Consider the following 19,947-nt stretch of genomic DNA (forward strand, 5'->3'; position numbering starts at 1 on the left):
TAATTCTAACGTGGTGGAGGGGTGAAATGAAGAATTTGTGGTCATACGGTATTATTTATTTACGAGACAGTCTACATAAAGTATTTTGTCCCCAGTATGTGTTTTAAACAAACGAAATTTGACTTTTTTATTATTCTTCAAGGCGTCTACTCACCTATGAGCTTGACCACTAGAGGGGGATAGTGGGCAAGTTTTAGACGGAGCTCAAAAACGTGCAAGAGAAACGCCTCGATAAAAAGTGCAGAAAAAGGGCGAAAATCAGAAACAGGAAATCGAGCAGGTCAAAGATAATTTTAAGCCATCGTATTGAAGTGCGGCTTACAGCACTTTTTAGAATTCTACAACTGTGATTAAATTAAAAAAAGGACGTTAATAAAGGAATTTGGATTACCTTTTCCCAAGCCTCCTGTTATTTCCTCTGGTGATGAAAATACGAAAACAAATAACCCTGCTATGTGAGTTATCGACGGCAAGGACGAGCAGCGACTGAATTCTGCGTATTCTTACTTACAGTACAGACAAAACTTTTTTTTTTGCAAACTATCAGCGTTTTAAAATGAAACACAACGCAATGGTTTTGCTGTAACAGTTTTCTCAGATGTGTAGCGTGACTGATTTAAATTGTGTCAGACAGCTCTTGGAATTTGAATCATAGCTTTGATGGACATATTTAATACTTTGGTAGAAGGTATTTCCTAACACTATTTCCTGACAATTTTTGTTTGTTTTTACATATTTCAGCTACCGTGTGTGTCCTTAGTGACGTTGTACGATTATTTTCTACGCTGAGGGTCTAAAGATCCAGCTGTACAAGGGAGCTGGTACTGTGACTGGGCGCTGCGTTTGGGCATGTCAGCCTAAGATCAGTTTAGCGCTGACGCAGTGTGTATCATGTAATTAAGGGCCATACAGTACTGTATGTGTACAGTAGGGAAACAACTGCTAGATAATGGCTGTCACACATAACCCAGGTGGGTGCAGCACTTCAGTTTTGGATAATGTGGCTGCCTCCTACACATAAAGTACAGTAGCTCCAGATTGTTTGGGATGAAAAAGCACTATACGGTACAAAGGCAAGAAATTGTCATCATTATTATTGTGAAGTTCTTGCAAGCTCAGTAGTGCTTTGCTGTTTAGGATGAATAAATAAGAGGCATTTTCCACGTTTATCTGCGATCAAGCCCTGTTATCACATTGATATTCCTTCAAGAAACACCTTGTATAACCAGAACTCCACAACACAGTTTTCAAGTTTTAGAAGGTTTGTTTTTTTGAAGAGACAGTGGCCTATCTCCATAAAAATACTTCTACGCAATGAGAAAAGAAGGAAAAAAAACAACTCTCTAAGCTAACAGAAAAAAAGCAAGTGGTACAGTAGGTGCCAGTGTGGGTTGGAGATTATGCAAAAACATGGAGGAAAAAGTCAAAATGATTTTTGTCCTCAAACCCCCCATGCATACAAGGAAAAATTACTCATTAAACGTCATCCCCTTGAAAAATGTACAGAATAGTTTAGCGCCCTCACCAGGCGTCGATGGGACACTGAGTGGACAAGCAATGGGGCTGGTGATTTCAGCTTCAGGAGATAGATGGGAACCTATTTGGGATAGTGGAGAGATATCAGGGACATTAACTCCTGGGACTTGGGGGAGGACATGTTTATGTACATGTTGTGCAGGTATGACTGTTCGATGTTTCCCCATCCTAATTTGTGATCTCAAACTCCACTTACAAGAGCTTTGATCAATGGTCTTGACTGTTTCCCACTCATCCTTGTTGGTTTGGGGAACACTTCAAATTCCGATGCCCAGAGAGGTTCAGATATACAGTAGATCGCGGAAATGTTCAGTTGACACCACAGGTAGGGTTAGGATTAGCATTCACACGCTACTTAGACAATTTTTAATCTCAGAGCCGGATTTTGGGGCTCAAGTCATGCTTAGGACAAATTATTTTTTGCTCTTTTCTGACATTGTTTTTATGCAAAACTCTGGAGCCTGGATGGAGCTGTGCACAGAATGGTAATTTTATTTTAAAACTGAGTCGGTCAAATCTAAAGTTGAAACCAAGCATTTTTTAACTTCATTCAAGTGCAAGAGCTTTGATCAATGGTCTTGACTGTTTCTCACTCATCCTTTTTGGTTTGGTGAACATTTCAAAATCTGATGCCCAGTGAGATTCAGATATATGGTACTGTAGATCGAGGAAATGCTCTGTTGACACCCCAGGTAGGGTTAGGGTTAGTATTCACACACTACTTTGACAATTTTTAACCTTAGAGCCTGTTTTTGAGGCCCAAGTCATGTTTAGGACGAATTATTTTTTGCTCTTATCTGAAATTGTTTTGTTCAGAAACTGGGGCCAGGATGGCTCAGTGCACCGCGGTGTATTTTTATTCCAAAACTGCGTCGGTCAGATCAAAACTTGAATACAGTTCAACTTTAGTTAATACATTATTAAGAGCTTTTATCAATGGACTTGATTGTTTCCCACAATTTAATTGTTTCGATTTGTAAGTTGAATCCAAGCATTATTGAATCTCTTTCACTTGCAAGAGCGTTTATCTGTGGTCTTGATTGTTTCCCACTTATCCTTTTTGGTTTGGGGAACAGGTCCAGAGAGGCTCAGATATACAGTGAGTCTACAGGTCTTGTACAGATGAGAATATGAATCAAACAAAGTCAAACGGAAAACCAAAAAGAAAATAAATTGGGTCCAGTGAAAGAAACTCTAGTTTCTGGCTACTCTGGTTATATAATCTCCTCTAACTTCTTCTTTTATATATCTACTGTACTGTACATTATTATCTGATAAAAATCAGACTGGGCCATGAAAAACAGTGGAGGCTAAAGCTGGGAAATAAAGGCCCAGCTTCAACCCCCACTACTACTTCCTTGCTCTTTGACACTGGAGTGTCTTGTAGTCTACAACTGCCTTTTCAGTTTGTGATAATTGCATTTTGTGAAGTATTAATTGATAACACGTCTTTGCCTTCACCCAAGAAGTCAGCCTTTTACATGCTCATATGTAGCTAACCGATGCCATGGAAAATTGCACCATCAATTTACAGTGTCGAAACCCCAGTGCAAGACATCTACTGAAACCACTTCCCCTCTGTTCCTGTTGTCTTTCATTAATCATGATCTCCAATTCAAACCTCTGTGAATTGTCAAACCTTTCTAATCTTGTCTCTGCCTCTATTGCAAGTCACACATTTTCCACCCACAAAATACATATTCAAGTGAATGTGGCCTCATACTTTTCTTGTACTTTTGCACACAGAGCTTGTAATCATTTCTCTATTGTAGAAGCTGCAGCCATGCTGCTAGGTATTTGATGTTACACAAGGCTCAGGCCTGGACACCTTATCCCACATCGTAAATATTTTTTTTATACAGTATACAATATATAGTTATTTTTATCTATTGTTTAATTATTTGTATTATTTGAAATAAAATGCAAACTTGAGTCCTTTCAGAGCACACAACATAACTTGCAAGTACTATAGTACGACAGACTCTAGTCTCTAGAGCCTGTCATCAGTGACCAAATGGATACACAACATTACAACAAGTGTTTGGCAATTAACACGAGTGCCGAATGGATGGTATTTAACAGGATGCCAAAAAACAAGACCATAACAATCCCAAGGACAATTAACTTTACAAGCCTGAAAGGCATAAAAGACATAATAATATCCTACAACCCAGCCAAGGGCTAACAACTCTCTTTCTCCACACCTTCAAGAGTCAAAAACTATTCATAATAACAATAATTAAACATTTTCTAAATTAAAATTTTAAAAAAATGCAGTTTACCATGGCTCTATGGCTTTAGACATGCAAATACTAAAATGCAATGAAGCAAATAAATCGCAAAATCAATGAGTCATTTCATTTCTGTTAATATTTAAAGAACATACTTGGTCTTATAAATAAATTACAAACAAGAAGGAGGCCCTTAGAATTAATCCATTTATGTCTTGAAGAAATCTAGAGCATGACCTTTGACATTATGGGTTGTCAAGGTCTCCTGCTTCCAGACTCTAACAACCCTTGGGTGAACTAGGTTACTCCTGGTCTGAGTTGTACTGTAAAAGCCCTTTCCCATAGTTTCCATTTGCACCCACTGGTTCACTGCTAGTTCTGAAGAAGTGCAATGATTTTGTCTGTGCCATTAAGGAATTTGAAACATTGAAGGCTTTATAATATGGTGCTCAACAGACCTTACAAACTTCAATTAGCACATTTTATGAGTAAAAAGGTTAGTTTAATGACATGTTTAATAGTATTTATTTTGATTCTTCCCTGTTTATGCACTTATAAATGTGTATCTATGCTAATCAATTCTGCTGTTAGGCTTTCTATGTGAATTCTTACAGAGAATAATGAATTTCTGCTTCAAATGCCTTAAGTCCATCATGCATAAATATGGCAGTTGAAATATGAATATAACCTTTTCATTTTATGAAATGTCTTTGCAGTTGAAACATACAGTACCAATGCTACAGACAAAGAGGATATTTTTTTAATACAGTAACAAAACATGAAACATTACTTGTCAGAAGGTGAAATACATATTTCAACAAGTATCACTTGCAAATAATTTTTTTCTGCTGCTACTGTTTCAAATTATGGCACAGTTCTCATGTTGTAACTCAGACGTTATTACACTATTTGTCATCAATAAAACTATTTAAATTTGCCTTTTTTTCCCTCTTATGAAGAGTGCTTAAAATCCTGCAAACAGTATATGTTCAGTATATAACTTTCTTTATCTAGTTTAAACATATTTGTTTGATTGTATTTTCCATATTATTATATTCTACTGAAGGTGTAAACTGCCTCATATGAGCCACCATGAAATGTGTTCTAGAAATCGCACTAATTACAGTTTTTTACAAAAACATTATCATAAGCCACTACTGTAGATTTATTCCCTTCGTACTTCAGTTTTAATGTTTACATGAATTTACACATTTTCAGTTGTCTAAAAGACCTCTCCAATCTTTAATAAAGAATATCCGCGTTCAATTTATGTTCTTTACTGTGATGTTAGAATAGACGTGGAAGATACTGCTGCCACAGTATAGAGTAGTTTTTCCAGACTACCCATTTACAGGATGTGTTAAAATGTGTTTAAATAATGTTCAACATTTAACAACACACCCGTTGTGCAAGATGTAAAACAGACAGGGTGTGATTGTTGTTTGTTTCCAACACTCTAAGTATCTTGTTAGACTATTACTATAAAGACAGCCTTATTTTATTTTTTCTTTGCATGATACAAATCCTACAATTAAGCAGTCTGAGCACATAACCACTTACACATATTCATCTGTATGTATTGTATTTATTGGTTTAAGGAGCACACAAGGAAATGAGAGACCGAAGGGGCCTTGGTAGTTTATATGCTAGTGTTGCCACCAGATGAATGTTAAAGGATGACAAGGAATACTTAGAGTATTGACTTTATTTAGCTTTTTCTGTTCATTAATTTTCAAACCTGAGGTTCTGGCTGGAGAGCCATTGCAGTTATTTATTACATGTGACAGGAGTGATATGCATTCTGGGTAGAGATATTGCATGCCGGTGAAGTGAAATTAAGAAGAATTGACTGTCCAATGCAGCTCCATTATGAAGATTTACAGCTTTCTACAAGGTACCAGGAATGTGCAGAGGCAAAATCACACAGCATGTGGCTTACCAGTGGTGAAAAGCTAAAAGAGCTGTTAAATCAATCATCCTCTTCCTCTGGTAATCTAGTGTATCGAGGATATTCTTGTGGGGCTGACCAAGCAGTATATTTTGAATCAGAAATGAAAGAGACACAGAGATAGAGAGTACAGAAATAAACAACTGTGCAGAACATGGTAATCTATAACCACAGTGTTTCTAAATAAACAGTGAATGTGTAGGGATTAAAGTACAGAGTTATTCTGTCTTTCTGGATTCTCTAAACAGCTGACATTGATGATCTGATCACCAATCAAAATTATTATAAAAGTATCCTAATGAGTGATGAATGTTCTTTTTTTAAAACGGTTTGAATTATTTTTCAATTTTCAACCCTATTTTACTATTTTTAAAAAATGGTTGGAAAGGTTGGAACCCTATTTTTGGTATTATCTTTAATAAAGAAACGCCTCAAAATTTGATATTCAATTTTGAAGAACAGTTATTTACAGATGACAACATGCAAAGGAACATAGTCACCTGAATTGCAGTATACAATTGCGTTTGAGAACATTCTTTTTTAGTTCAAATTAAATAAAACATTTCACAAAGCTTTCTTGATCCCATCAGACTCAAAATTTGTTTGGGCCCAGTTTTGATAAATAAAGCAGCAGAAAGTCAAAATTGAAGAAAGAGACATTTAAAAAAGAATGATTTGGCACAAAATAAAGCTTTGGGCCTTTTCAGAGCGGCAGAAAGAACAAAAGGCTAAATGCTGTCAATCCCTGTCACTTTCAAATATGCAGTGGCAAACTAATACAAATTTTCAGGTCAACATGACTGAGAACAGAATCGCATGCATTCAAATGACATTTAGCTGCCAAGGGAGGGTGAAGTATAATAGAGCAATGATAACACAATTCACATACCTTAATTATAGTCATTACAGGAAACAATTTGAAACACAATGTGCAGAGTAAAAACAAGAATTCTAAAATAGTTTTAATTTTTTTTAATAGTTAAATAGTTTTATATTTTTTTAAAAAATGAATACTGTAGATACATATTATCACTAGCATAAATTGAAACTTTCTGATGTATATAAATTATTGTATATATAAATTAGACAAATGCAACATATACATTTTATATAGATATTAAATTTATAAATCTAAATCTGAATAAATAGCTGCATTGTCATTTATCAATAATGACGTATGTACTGTACAGGCTGGATCAGTTAGAAGATGAAATGCAACAGAGTTTCATCTAAAACACCCTGTAACCATTATTTGAATACTGTACATCAGAACCGAGGGTTTCTTACAGGAAAGGAAAAACTTCATAGACCCTTACATAGACCTAGTTGCATTTCTATTGTGTGCACTCCAGATGTACCTGTCCTGGTTGTCATCCCTCCTCTAGAGGGCGCTCCGACCTTTAATTATTAGTTTCATTATAACGTGCGCCTGTCTCCTGTTTAACCTATATACATTCTGTGCCTCCTACGCTCTGGGCTCACCCCTGGACGATGGACGCCCGGAAGTCCACCTACCAGCGGGTCCAGGAGAGACCCGACGGCATGGGCTTCATCACAGCGTCCTGACCATCTGGGTCCTCGGAGCGCCTGGCTTCGTCATCGTGTTTCTAACTTCACTGTTCCTGTTCCTGTTCCAGTTCCGACCTGGTTCCTGTTTTTAGCTGTTTGTCTTGGATCGATCTCCAGGCTACCTGGACTTTGGACTGCGCTCTTTTTTTCCCTTTTGGACTCCCACCGGACTTGTTCGCCTGCGCTCCCCCTTGCACCCGGATCACTGTTGGCAACGCCCCCTGTCTGTCCTCCCATCCATTCCCCTCCGTGTTTTCCCTGTAGGCCTTCTCCAGTCTCTTCCGGATTAAACCGTCTGCATAGGGTCCTAAATACGCACTACACGGGAGTCAGGACCGGCTCCCGTAACAGTACCAAAACTGAACAAGGTATTAAAAACACTATCTGCAGTAAATGTGTTCAGAAGTTCAGTTTGAGCCCTAGGGCCAGAGCTTTCCGAGCTGGAGAAGGGGTCCAGTCTATGCTCGACCCACAAACGGGACCTACCAAAGGATAATGCAATGCCAAAGACCGGCATGCTTTAATGGGCTGCATTTCTCCTGGATTGAGCACCAGAAAGAGGACCTGGCGGTGATATTGTTTCATGATTCTCAGAGAGTGATGAACCAATTCTTTAGTCAGCACCTAACTCTCCTACATGGCAGTCAAGAGCTCGTTGATTTTTAACCGATGGAGGATCAGACATGAACTGGTAGCATGGTACGTTCAAAGTGACTATCACAAATGACTAAACACGCTCTTATTACACAATCTGGATTCTTAACTCTCATTTTAAAACCACCTTTTTGGGCAAAAGCAAGTATTTGGGGAATTTTCTGCTCTGAATGTTTCCAAAAATTAGATTTGCAACGCACATAAGAATGCACGGCACAGCTGAGGATGAGAATTGTGGCATATTTCATTTCCTTTTTATCCACAAAATACAGTGAAAACTTTTTAATGCATGGTCATGTTCGAAAGTGGTGTCAATGTCCCTTGTACTTGTGTACTGTACATTGCTCAATACACCCTAATCTACAAGGGCGGGGGGGGGGGGTTCTACGCCACTCCCCTTGAAACCTAAGGGATGCAATCACTGGTGTGGTTTATTTTAATTTGTTTCGACATGAATACAATTTAAAATGAGTCTTATAGACCTCTACACTTAGCTTGTACCACAACATCACAGTATAAGACAAGTTAAATAAAAATACTACAGATATTTCTGAGAGCAACCAGCAATTCCTTTTTAATGTTCCATGAAGGTATTTCTTATTTAGCTTTATTGACACAAAGCCTTACCTGTGTTGACTGTCTTACTGTAATGTTACAAAAAAAATGCTTGTTCCTACTTTGGCATACCTCAGTCCCAGATTATAAATATTTTGTCCAAAATTATTTTTTAAAGTTACTTCAGTGAAATAAATAAATAAAAAAAACAATATACAGTACATCACTCATTGCTGTTCAAAGAGTGAGGGTTACGAAACATTCCTCTCTTTGAGGATGAGGGTTAAGAGTAATATATAAAATTAGCAATGTACGGTAACTGTAATATTAAATACAGAATACTTAAATGTTTCCCCAAATGTTTTGTTGTTTTCAAACTATTTACATCCTGGAGGGATGTAAAATAATTTGTACATTTAAATATTCAGTTTTTTGAGACACCATTAGAGAAAGCAAAAAAAAACTTAATTCCATCTACTGTAGTTACAGTATGTAGTGTACAGTACATGTGTTCTGGTTTTATAATTAAATTGGTTGAATATTCTGGTCTCGCCCTATGATGACACATTTATAAGTTAGATGAATTTGCGTCAATTGCTTCAAAATGTTACTATGTATACTTGTTTATCAAGCTGTCTATTAAAACTTGGTAATGTATATTACTGAACACAGCTTAGTAAGGGAGTATACCTGCAGATCATGACAAGAACTGAAAACTACACATCTGCTTTCTGTGGTGAGGAAAAAGTGTAAGAAAACTGTTCTTGTTTGTTTAAATTGGAGACAGTCTCATTATGTTCTGGCCTGGGTATTTCAATTTGTGGTGATGGAAGGAAATGAGCACTGCATAGAAAGTGGAGAACAAGACTTTATTTGGATTATTTTCTTTTTATCTCTGAAATTGCCTGTGTATTGCAATCGGTTAAGTAGTAATAAATACTGATGTCAATGTGTGGTGTCTCCGAGCCTGGACTTTTTAACCTGACAGGCTCCCTGATCCTAGATGTATGAATTGATTCATCTGGCGAGGAAGTACTTAGGACCAGAAACCTTAACCACTTCAATCACAGCCATCATGTTGAAAACGTTGTTTTTGGGTCATCTTATGTGGAGTGTTCCACTCTAGAATAAAAGCCTATAAATCTTGGAAGTCTCCAAATAAACACATTGGTTAAAAGGCAGCAGGCCACGACAGAACTGTTAAAAATCTCCTCCGCATGCTGTGCCTCGACAAGATCTAATGAGCTGCAGCCAGGAACACATTGATGGTCACCCAGGAAGGGAAAAGCAGCCAAGGGAATGGAGAAACAAAGGCTTCTAATCCCAGACAAGAGTACCAGAATCATCGCTGCAGGGAGGTTGGCCCCACCTCTCGGAACAGCATGGTATACAAACATGTTACTTTCTTAATCATGAAGGGACAGACCCCCTGTCCTCAGCTGAGTCATGACAATTCATCAGACTTTGATTACGGCTTCGCCAGACTCAAGCAGCCTGTCATTTGTCCCTCAGAAGCTGATGCACTCTCATATTTAACCCCGACAACATTTTTCACACATCTTGGATTGTGTAGACTGAGACTGCAAAAGGACCCCTGAGGATGGTAATGGGTTCTGCAGATCATCTGGACCAACCGGTCCCTGGGGTTCTGCAGATCCTCTGGGACTTCACCCCAGGTCCCCGTAAGATGAGAAAACACCCAAACACCCAGGACCCAGTAACTGGTTCTTCCCACAAAAGGGGTGGAATCTCATCTCTGAATCTGACCCTGGTATTCAATTCAATATTTTATCGCCATGTCAAAAAAACTGTTTGGAATTTAGCCCAGTGCATCCCAGATAAAAACAAAAAAACACTTATTACACAAACAATGTACATATTGTTCAATCAGTCACACCCTAATGGGATCCTAACTGTGCACAGAGGGATGAAAACTATAATCCTGACCATTTTACCCATTATATAGACAAAGAGGAGAGATAATCAGCCACCCCATTCAAAGAGAAGCCTGCTTTCACTACTCCAGCAGGTGTGCTCGAGTATACTGGGCATTGCAATGTGATTGCATTTTTAGCCACTTGGATGATTGTTTGTAGCCTCAAATTGAACAGACACCATAAGCACTGTCAGGGAAATGTCATCGAAGGTCATTATATTCTTGTCCATTTGCAGTAATCAGGAGAAAACATGGCTACCCTGGAGAAAACTACAAATACCATGACTCCTTTCCCTGGCAGTCAGCAGACTCAGCCCTGTGTCATATGATTTTTCCAGACAGTATAGAAACAGAACCTCCTTAAGGGCCAACCATGTAACCCATTTAGCAAAAATACCCCCCTGGCCATGAGAAATCACATTATATTATATCAGCTAAAAACACTACTTACCGTCTCACTTGCTATTATTTTACGATTGCTTTGCCTTTACCTCGATGCAAACTAATTTACTTACTGCGCACGTTGAGATCACCTTTCAAGGATTAAATTGTTCCTTGATTTTATTTAACACTATTGTGTTTTTTTTCCCTTATGACTTTTGTCTTTTTGCTCTTATCACCTCTTTTAGAAGCTTTCAGAACATTGTTACTCTTGCTACAGTAATTACAGTTATTTTCAACCTATCTAAAATAATTTAGATATCATTCCTTTTTTAACAGAATAGACCTTATTACAATTGTAAGAGAAGGCTGGGTGGAAAATCATGTATCCTTATAATGCCTGTAACTGTCTTACCTAAATTCACTTTTCTTAGCTTTTCATGAGTAATTGATAGAATTACATAACAGGAAGTAACAGTGAACTAAACAATGGAGTTCACTGACAAGCACCCTTTACTTCACTGCGTAATGTAGCTTGGCAGGGGTTTCCAAATTTCCCAGGGGCTCATGCCAGCTCAAATAATATGAATCTGAGGTTTGCTGTACTTTACATATCAGCAGAAAGGACACGAATACTGGCAAAGGAGAATCTTTTTTGACAGGAAACTCTGTCCCCAGTTTTGCTTTTAATGAATGAAACATAAAAAGGATGTGTAGCATTATTATCTTTCAGAGCAGGAACAGGCAAGGCAGCTCCGGTCCCTGGAGGGTTGCAGGGTCCTTTGAATTTCAGTCAGGAGAATGTTAGAAAGGTTACAATCCATAGGACACCATTTTACTCATGTAGAGCTGACCCTCTTGGTAGTTAGTAGTTAATTGAGCCAAAGACCTCATACAGCCATTCCCTGAAAGAAAGCAGGGTATGGCTTCAACAACATGGCCGGGCAGCTTGTTCCACATTTCCACAACTCTTTGGATAAAGACAATCCAAAGATTTACTCAGTTCATGTATTAAATCAGTTTTACATACACCCCTATGTAGTTTCTACTATTCAAGAGATTTTTGTAGAGACTGTTAAATTGTAGAATTTACAATAGGACAATTTGACAATAGGACATGTATGTTATTAAAAAAAACATTATTTATATTGTCTTTTCCAAGGGATTTATATCCGGTTCACACTATTATGATTTATTTTATTTATATACAGTATACCTGTACATCTTACAAGCTCTGTCTAACCAATGTTTCTTTTTTAAAACATCTAAAGGCAAAGGGTTTAAAAGAACAAATTAAGCTGAGTAAAAAAATAATTTTGAGAAGATGAAACAACACGCTGAATTTTGAATTCTTATTAGTTATTAGTCTACTTCATGATAAATATTGCAATTGCCAAGTCTGCATACAAAAATACAGAACAAAACAACTTTGGACAGAATTATGCAGCATGTTATTACAATTCATATTGTTAAGTGACAGATTGGCTGCTGTTACTAATAGTTTTCATCACAAATTTTCTTTAAATTCAGTACCGAAGGGCATTACAGCCGGCAGTATGAGCATGTTTGCTTGTAACATTTGCTGTGTTCAAACAAATGTACCTTTTCACAACAATGTATCAAAAACCTATGCATGTGTGTTTTTAGAAAAATATAGAATATTGATTGTGAATACATGGTAAATGCCTTGGTATCTTTTTAAGATGACTGACTGTGACACACTGGAGTGACTGAATGTTGCATCAGCACTAAATTACCTCATCGGTGAGATTTTATTGGGTACATGTGATGTGATGATCTAACCTGTTGAATGTCAAGCCAGGTAACAATCAAGAGAGAAAATGTAGTAATTTCCAATCTGGTAAGACATTACAGCAAAGCACAGGCTGTCAGTGATAGGCCATGATCTGGGAGACCACGAGTCCTGACACTTCACCAGGATTGGTGAGATCGAAATGTAATGTTCCCTGTGGGAGTTTTTAGTCCCTGCAGAACTCCACTTGTCATTATTGATGTAATCCTCTCTGCACAGTGCTTCACTGATCAAGTCCTGAGACTTGCCCGTCCTGATGTCTAAGCCGCATTCTCCTGCTGCTAGTATGGCCACACCTTTCTTACGAAATCGGAATGTGATAGTAATTGGATGCCCGTGGATGACCTGATTTCCAGACTGGGGTCTCATTAAGCATTGATGGGTGACATGCGGCATCTAGGATCAGTGAATAGACACATGAATATCTAGGCTCTACAAGAGGAGTAAGACAGAATCCCCGAGGGACAGCATCTACAACCTGTTGCAAAGCATGCACTGCAGATGTACAGCTACCATGGGTTTCAGCAGTGGCCACGCACCCTATAGGACTGTAATTTTAGAAGTGCACTCCAAGTGGATGAGAAATGTTTATCAGCACAGCTACTCATGTCTTTTAAAACAAGTGCACCCGCTAAAGAAAAAACTGTCATTTTCCTGTTCATAACTTGTAAATAATACTTTGTCTACACTAAGTGGTTTCTTTTAATACTCAGTGTACAGTACGAGGGGTTTATGTGTTGAATTTCTGCAAGCTGTTATTCTTTTTTAATGCCAGCGGAAATCAGGGGTTCATGTGACATACTAAAGAGTGATAATGCAATTCTGATGAAAGCAGGAAAAATTACTGCAATATAATTATTAATCATTCGTGGATGCGATTAGGATTGTGGAAGGTGTGACATTTAGAAAGGGCGCAGTTACAAATAATCCTGTAATACCTTTATCATGCAGTGTTGTGTGACTCCTGGCTTGAAAACTATCAGGGTTTAGGCCAATTGTAGTATTAACAAGCCCCTTCACCTTGCTAATATGCACAAACTAGTGATATCACAATACAGTATTTCACAATAACTCAGTCCCAGAAAGGGTGCATAAACATGGGCTGAGGCTATTTTAAAGTGAGTTTTTAATGAGGTATTCTACCAAATGTAATACCATTATGAACCTAGCCCATAATTTAAAAGTGGACATTTGCAATCTTATGCATGCAGTTAAAAACCCCAAACAAATTATTTATTTTACTCACTGTGAAAATGTGTTTCACTTTGCTATTTTTTTATGTTTCAACTTAAAATGTGCAGTATCAGTGGAACCTCAAATAGTTTTTTTTTGTTGTAAGCCCAGCCATTGACATGCATTTTAAAGTATATACACATTGAAATAAATATATAAATATAATTCTGCTTCAAAAATATATAATCTAAAAAATGATTTTTAAACCAACAAAATCTATCTCAAGTATTTTTTTATATTTTCTTACTATATTCTTTAAAAATACATTCATAGCTAATCCATACTAAACATTGCCAATCCATTTTTTGAAAGTACAACAGAATTACATTTTTGTACAGTACATGTCTCCGGAAATGGTTCTATGCTGTGTTTAAAATGTTTTTAATTATGTTTGTTGTTTTTGAGAAAATAGACTCTGACTTAAATAATACATTCTTTGTACACCAGATAACAGCAGAATAATGTAAGAAAATAAGGCAGCAATATCAATTTGAGCATCCATTTGTCACATGTGGGCAGTGGAAAGGGGCAAGAATATGACATTTTATGTTGGACCCCGAGGCAATGTGGTGACTCAGAACAAATAGATGCACTGGGTTTTGTTTCACTGCTTCCAAGAGTCATTCAAGCATAAGGATGATGTAACTTCATCATAGCTGGATGAAAGCTGTGTGTTTATAAAAATATATATAGGCATTGAACCCAGTTTTAGGGTCATTGACTATGTCGAACCATGTAAATCATGAACACTACAGAACAAAAGACCATCTGTTTAAAAACATTTCCTAAGAGATTTTAAATATTACAATTAATTGTGAAAAATAAATGAATTATTGCATTTACTGTATATAGCACTTTTCATTTCAAATGATCCCAAAGCACTTTAAGTATAAGAGAGGACCCACATCATCCTTCACTGAATTGAGGGATACTGTAAATAACAGCCCCTACTGCTATGCCTCACCAAATGCAGTTGCAGATTCTGCAAATTCACCAGTTAAATTAAGGAGGAAATGAAGGTTGGTCAGGCATAGAGAGAAATTAAGCCAGGACAACAGAGTTAAACCATCTGCTCCTGCATAGTGCGATGGGGTCTTTAATGACCAGGTAATCAGGACTTTGATTTATGGCCTCACTCAAAGTACACCCTCCTAGAGCACAGTGCCTTTGGACGATATGGAAGAGCTTCACCTACTGTTCTCCTATGTCCACTTTAAAGCAGGGATGTTCTCTCCTGGTCCTGGAGTGTCTGCAGGTTTTTAAGGTCTTGTTAAAGTTCTGAATGTTACAGTACCAGCATCCCGCCACCAGAGGGCTCCCAAACAAATAGTGTGTACCTCATCCACTCTGGGGAAACATACAGTACGTTAATCAGACCTCGTTAACCCATCACCACACCTCCCCTTCAGCCTACTTAAACCCTGCTCCCTGTTTCAACCTCACTCAGTATTAGGTTTACATCTTGAGAGCCACACATCCTGGTTTCCTTAAGATATTCTCTGCTTCCCCTTTTGGCCCTTGGACTTTTTGCCTTGCCTTTTGACCCCGAATTCTGGATTCTCTTTTGGATAATTGTTGCTTCAAGATCTTTTGGCTTTTTGACTTACTGTTTGTTTGGGCTTTGGCCTTGGATTTCCCTGTATCTGCATAGGCTTCATCCCTTACCATCGGCTACTTTTAACGTAACACAGAAGAGCTTGGAGAAGCTGTTCCATTGGTGCAATTCAGCTATAAACTGGATGGTTAAGTGCACTAAGAAGTGTGTTGGAGTGAAAACCAGCAGACCCCTGCTTTGGGATTAGAAATGAACACTCCTGTGTTAGAATAATATTAATCAGGTATTTATCTCACTTCTGCAAAGCACAAAGCTAGACAAATGATGAATACATGATCTCTGATGACATTAATTAATCTTTATCCAGCCTGTCCCCAGAAAGATTCTGTCTCAGCATGTCCTACAAAAATTATTTAGATATGACAGAATTAGTTTATACCTCATTGCTCAATAAAAATATAAGCAGATACACATGTATTTCTCACACTACAGTACACTGTGAAGTTGAGGTTTTACCAAGCTGAGCCACCAGGGATGGTTAGACTCAGATTTGACATACCTTATTGTATTGAAATCCCCTTTTAAAACCTTATTGTCTTCAGTTTAATTCTTTTAAAGCATTGTGGTAATTGTAGCACAGTTTTAACTCAAGTAGGACTTTTTTATGATTTGCTGTGAAGGTTATTTTGACAACATTATATACAATGTTGTATAGATGCTTGTTTTCTGGCAGCATGTATAAATAAAAAAAATCAGTTGAATAATTCCCAGTAAGTGCAATGTCTGCTTACCTTTTTGATGAAACATTAATGCAAATCCAAAACAAGAAGTATCTATGGAAAAGGAAGTGGTTATAAAAGGGATAAAATCTCACAGAATAATAAAGTGGGCTGAAAAAATCACATTAAGGACACAAATAATTTAACATTAAGTGTAAATGTTATGCTGATTCCGCTGGTGCTAAAATTTAGAGGCTGGGATGACAGCATGCTTCATATCATCAAGTCATCTTACTTGAAAATGGCTCAAAGACTAATTTCCAAGAGTCATTAATCCTGCTAGTGTCATTACTTGTGAATATAAAAGTAAACCACTTTACTTTTATATTCCATAATATAACCATAATATAAAAGGGATGGACTTATTCTTCTTTAATATATTTTTAAAATTTAATATAATATTCCATGTTTGGAATTCAAGGTATTTCACCATTATATTATTTGAAAATGAACACCGAATAGTTCGCAATGAAATTGCCCATAAATAAACCATGCATTTTGAAAATGCCATGTCAGCTAGCTGTCTGTGAACGGAATCTGTCTTCAGAAACCTAGGCAAACAAAATTAAAAAAAAGAAGTACTTTACAATATTATCTTTATCAACACTTTTATAAGTTAGATCTAACCAAGACAAGATCACACATATTGTAATACTTGGACAAGGAAAGTACAGTAAATGGTGTTTGCAATAAAATAAAGCATATTTGATACATAGACATTTGGAGTAGTGGTTTGGGCTCCCACTCCTGATGGGGACGGGGAGGTGGGTAGAATTTTCCTTAATATTCTGAAATTTAATTTGTTGGTTAAATGTAAACTTACTGGTAAATATTTTGGCTGTTTTCTTATTTATTATCAAATGAATGCAAGGAAACCCAATTGGTCATGCACGTGTTTTTGCTGTATTCAGTCATTTTTAAGGCAAGTTTGTATGTGCTTTTACACTCAGATCCTTTAGAGAGAGTCAGGATGCTTTAAAAGTGTTCATTCAGCTCGTGTTTGTGACTTGTCAGTTTTATGACTTCTTCTGTGTCTTGTACTGGAGTCTGAAGAATGCTGTGTTCTTATCTAGGGGTGGGGTACAAGGGTTTTGTAACGGAACAGTTCTTTTCCGGACCCTATGCGGATGACACAATCCGCAGTAGTGAGGAAACACTGGGGAAAAAGGTCATGCAGGAATACGGGGATGAAAACAGGGGGGGTTGTTTTCCCCCAAGAACTGGGTCGGAACCGGCAGGGGGAACAGGAACAGAGACTTCAAAACATAATGGAGCCAGACTCATCCGGACCCGGGCTTGCATGGTATGGTAATCAGATGCAGAGCCCGGAACTGACCGAGTGTCTGGCTTTTAAGGGGGACGGGAAGGAGGCTGGAACAAGGGGCAGGTGCACAGAATTAAGTCCTGAGTGAAAAGAGCCGGAGCGCCCTTAGGGAGGAGGGGGTACAATCGTGACAGGTTTATCACATTTATGTGAGTAGTGGAACAATGAATAGCTAATTGGACTTTTTTTTCTGGAAAGTGTTATTTTTTGCCATCTGACTTGTGAAATCTCACTAGTGACATTTTTCTGGCATAAGGTAATGGCATGTAATTATAGTTCACTAGTTGCTTTTATATAGCACTTTTCATGGCTGAAGTGCAGCCCCGACCCGGCACGGCATTCATTTTACACCACCAGCCTCTCCCCCCAGCAGTTCAGGTCAAGAATTTCACAGATCTGTGTAAGGCCAGCATTTTTTTGTAATCTCTTTTATCACAAACATTGTGCAACACATCCTTAAAAAACATCTGCCCAGCCTGCATTGAAAGGAGCCTTGAAGAAAGAAGTTTGAAGCAATGACCTTTTGTGTACCTTAGTTAAAACAGATAGTCTAGTATGTCTTAATAGCATAATTATACTTCGAGCAATAACACCCCTTACAGGCTCTCTCTCTCTCTTTTTAGCTCCCTTTGTATTTAACGCCTCAGTAGCTAGGGGTCAGGGGCTTTACACCTTGCCATTAAGCCAGTTTAATTATGAAATGCTCACTCCCAAAGAGTGAACTGGGGTCAGCAGTGCAGACCTATATCAGGTGCAGATCCATAGAAGACAGCGGGTTACACACTTTGCTGCAGGGTGCAACACATGCAGTACACGCTACTGTATATGATAAGTACTCTTAATTGCTTTCTTGAACATCAAAATGGCTAATTGGCTCATTAGGCAAGATATCAAAAAGGAATAACACTTTCTCTGTTGGAAGTGGTAGAGGCTGAATCCTTTGTGCTGCTATAGACAAGATTTTAAACCTACTTTTATTACATTCTGTATGTACAGTAGTAGAGGGATTAATTTATATAGTAAATGGTTAGAAAATGGACGGATACTGTATGTAATAATAAATGTACAATACATTTTAATAAGAAATGAACTGACAATAAGTACATAACACAATGTTTAGTAACAACATATTTACTTTCGCTGTAGATGTACATTAAGTAGTAAAAGATTGAATTTGCAGAATATGAAGCAAGCCAGCACAAGTTAAACTACATTACAGATAAGAAGGATAAGAACTTTAAGAATTTAAAGTAATAATTAAATAAATATATGCCTTATAACAAAAATTCAAAATGTAATGTATGACATTAATTAACACAGTAATTAACTTTACATGACTTTGATACAGCTTGCTAACAGCATGCCACAAAACTAATTTTTATGTAGTTAATTATTTATAGATCACAAAATGAAATTATATTAATCTGCAGTATTAAAAGTTTATTGTATTAAAGAAGAAAATCTATATAGGATGCAATTTAACCTTTTAGAAGGGATTCTGACTAAGAGGTGTTCAGTCCTAATCCCAAAGCTTGTGGCTTGTTTGTTTGTTTTTTTGTCTTGTATATTTAGATGTACATTACAATGAGATGTCTTGTGTTATCTAATTTGTATTGAAAAAAGACTATTTTCACTATACAGATGCATTTTTTTTCAAAATGGATGCTGTGTCTTATACTGTAAATCCTTCATATGTACAGTATTTGTAGTACATACATTTTGTAGTTGTAGTAATACTCTTTTAGTCACGAGAGCTGATTCAAACAGCTGTTAGAGCACACACAAAGCAATATTAAACCTTTATGTAACCCTATAAGTCAGACAAAACAAATGATTGATTATGACACTATGGTTTACCATTTATACAGCAGGGTATTGCAGTAAAACAACCTAAAGGAAACAACATGTTTAAGGACACACCAGAAGTGCGTAATATGGGAATTGAACCTACAACCTTCCACTTAAGGGCACAGAACCCTTGCTACCACTTCATGAATGTTGTGATAGTAGAGCTGTTTTGAATTGCATACACAGATGTAGATTGTAAGACCATTTTAATAAACAACTGTAAGCATTGTACTGCAAGCTGGATTGGAAGTTTAAGATTTATGATTTTCATAAAGCAGCTACAGGCAGACAAATGTGAAATGATTCAGTAACTTGCAGCACTGATTGACAGAGACATACTGTACCTGGTTGTCCTGCGGCATCTTGTGGAATGTCTTGAGCTGAAGGCGTTGTTAATTCAGGTACAGTACTGTCACTGGAGGCTGCTGTCATTACACATCCATGCAGATGAGTATCCAGAAAGCAATCCTAGATCTACAGGAACAAGTAATAGGTTTATCCCATGCTGAAAAGAGAAGAAAGAGAACACAACATTTCGGCTGTGGAGCCTTCTTCAGGTGTGGGAAGGCTCCATGGACAAAATGT

At 37.4% G+C, this 19,947-nt stretch overlaps 1 long non-coding RNA gene across 2 annotated transcripts in view; it reads left to right on the forward strand.

The window, feature by feature from the left end:
• Positions 1–207: 207 nt before the first annotated feature.
• The window catches only part of LOC148677547 (uncharacterized), a 28,423-nt gene continuing 8,683 nt past the window's right edge, over positions 208–19,947 (forward strand). Inside the window, exons 1-3 of one of the 2 annotated variants that reach the window (XR_015941111.1) lie at positions 208–455; positions 742–821; positions 7,402–9,446. This is a non-coding gene — a long non-coding RNA (uncharacterized LOC148677547). Of the gene's footprint in view, positions 456–741; positions 822–7,401; positions 9,447–19,947 lie in introns of those variants that run through there. The other variant, XR_015941112.1, reaches the window with a different exon arrangement.

Source organism: Lepisosteus platostomus, chromosome 1, assembly GCF_059453375.1.
Source record: "Lepisosteus platostomus isolate fLepPlt1 chromosome 1, fLepPlt1.hap1, whole genome shotgun sequence".
Lineage (NCBI taxonomy): Eukaryota > Metazoa > Chordata > Actinopteri > Semionotiformes > Lepisosteidae > Lepisosteus > Lepisosteus platostomus.